Source organism: Macrobrachium rosenbergii, chromosome 8 (assembly GCF_040412425.1).
Source record: "Macrobrachium rosenbergii isolate ZJJX-2024 chromosome 8, ASM4041242v1, whole genome shotgun sequence".
NCBI lineage: Eukaryota > Metazoa > Arthropoda > Malacostraca > Decapoda > Palaemonidae > Macrobrachium > Macrobrachium rosenbergii.
In genome coordinates this window covers 42,563,571-42,566,097 of record NC_089748.1, presented here as the reverse complement: position 1 = coordinate 42,566,097, position 2,527 = coordinate 42,563,571, and the positions used below count along the sequence as shown (strand labels likewise).

General features: G+C 42.4%; 1 protein-coding gene across 1 annotated transcript in view; it reads right to left on the bottom strand.

Moving 5' to 3' along the window:
• The window catches only part of LOC136841127 (uncharacterized), a 101,316-nt gene extending 101,050 nt beyond the window's left edge, over nucleotides 1-266 (bottom strand). The window contains exon 1 of the mRNA XM_067108172.1: nucleotides 127-266. The gene's annotated coding sequence lies outside the window, so the exon portion shown is untranslated. The remainder of the gene's footprint in view (nucleotides 1-126) is intronic.
• Between the last annotated feature and the right edge of the window lie 2,261 nt (nucleotides 267-2,527).

The window sequence follows — 2,527 nt, the reverse complement described above, 5'->3', positions numbered from 1 at the left end:
GCAAGAAAGATCGTATTGAGATGGTATAACACTAATCAACATATCTCTCTCTCTCTCTCTCTCTCTCTCTCTTACACACTCACAAACAGCGGTGCTGCACCGAACAAATTTCGACCCCTGACCTACCTTGACACACATCTTGCCGTTAACAACTGCTGAACGATGCAAAATTATAGTTTCCAACAAAAAGAAAAAAGAATCTTAATTTTTCGACCAAGATTTTTCTACTCTTTCTCTGTTATTTTCCAGATATCAGACAGCAAATAAATTGCTTTCGCGTAAATATTTCAGTATTTTATCCGGTTTCGCCGATATCCGTTTCACAGCGACGAAATCCGACACACGACCGAGCAAACGAGGATATCTGTACACACACACACACACAGGAGCGTCGTCAATTGCACACAAAACGGTCGCCGCGAGCGCGCGTTCTCCTGTTCTCCTTGCGTGTGTTATTCGCACCGAGTCCAACAGACGTCTGACTCCCCGCCTGAGCTTACAGTCCATTGTCAACGATGGCGGCACTGGCCTTATGTCAGGAAACTCGCCGCCCAACTACCGCTGGCATCAGGAGTTCTCAGGGTCATTTGGGGGATGATGGCGAGGGACCCAGTGGCCCGGCTTTGGGGACGCCAACGCTGAGAGAGACAGACGCTCTCTGCCGCTTTGAGGTCATCTTGAATGGGTGGCGGACGGGAGGGTGGGGGGGAGGGGAATTGTTGCAGTGCCTGGTGACTAAAGATAGCAACTCTCCCTCTCTCGCTCCGCATTTCATTTCATGGATTCGCGTTTTTACCTGTTTCAGTCTCGGCTGTGCGGTTCGTTACGCGTTTTTGCTTTCCGCCGACTTCCTACCAGTAATTTCCCTCAATTGCTTGTGGAAAGTTCCGTCCATTACGTCAGCTTCCTATCCCAATAATATCCTTCAATTGCCTTTATTCAATTCCAAACCCAAGTGCGACCATTCAAATTTCCTCCTCTGAACCAGTGGTAATATGACTAACGCGACTTCCTCCCAAAATGGCCTCGACAGCCTACGGGAAACGAACGAAAGGCTGCAGCTAGCTGGCGGAAACATGTCTTGCGGGCCTAAACTTTTTCCTTTTCCAGCAAAGACACAAGTTTTGTGGAAACGGATCTCAAAGGTCTAAAAGACTTTCCTTTCCGGCACACGAGAAGCCTGCAGCCATCTTTCGCTAACAGGAAATGTCGCTGTTCACAAGGTTTTGCCTCGCCAACGCCGTAACGTTGTGGTTTACTCCTAGGCGCGTTTTTTCCCCCTTGCACACATCCTGTGGAGCGCGCATGCGTGTTGGGGTTTCTACCGCTGCATTTATGGCAGCAGTGAACTATGACGATGCTTTTGATTGTTCTTTTTTTTTTTTTTAGATAATAATCCGTCAAAATACTGAGACATAAAATTACCTTAATAACCTATGTTAGTTATTATTATTATTATTATTATTATTATTATTATTATTATTATTATTATTATTATTATTATTCAGATATGAAACCTATTCATATGGAACAAGCCCATAGAGCCCAATGACTAGAAATTCAAGCTTCCAAAGAATATGGTGCTCATTAGGAAGTAACAGAAAGTAAAGGGAGAAAGAAGAGATCTCACTTATAAAATGAATAAAGAAAAAATAAATTAATAAATACATAAAATATGTATTAAAATGCAAGGACAATAGCATTAGCATCTGCAATGATTTACCGCATCCATAAAAAATAATAAGAGACTTTCATATAAACTTTTAACCTAATTTTCATCCACCGGAAAAAGTAGATGACAACGACGGCCGCGCATGCGCTTTACGACGGCAGACTTCAGAGGACGCAATTAATTAACGTTCGTTTTAACGTTCCTGAGTTAACGTCTTGTTTGATGACCTTAACGCGACGTCAACCGAGAGTAATAAGCGGCAATTAACCGCCTTTAATAATTAATAATTAATTAATAAATTACGTAGAGAAAAAAAAATAGGGTCACCTTGAACACTGTGCCGACGACGGTTCTGTTTACCTGTTTTATGCATGCGAGACCGAGACGGGCCAAAAAAAAAAAAAAAAAAAAAACTAAACGAATAATTTAAAAACAAAATAAAAAATGAGCCGAAGTTTCTTTGGCGCAAACGAGTTTTCTGTACAGCCGCTACAGCGTGTAATCAAGGCCACCGAAAATAGATCTATCTTTCGGTGGTCCCGGTATATATAATGCTTTATGAACCGCGGTCTATGAAACTTTAACCACAGCCCGGTGGTGGCCTATTCTGTATCGTTGCCAGAAGCACGATTATGGCTAACTTTAAACTTAAATAAAATAAAGACTACTGAGGCTAGAGGGCTGCAATTTGGTATGTTTGATGATTGGAGGGTGGATGATCAACATACCAATTTGCAGCCCTCTAACGTCAGCAGTTTTTAAGATCTGAGGGCGGACAGAAAAAGCGCGGACATAAAAAGTGCAGACGGACAGACAAAGCCGGCACAATAGTTTTCTTTTACAGAAAAAAGGCTA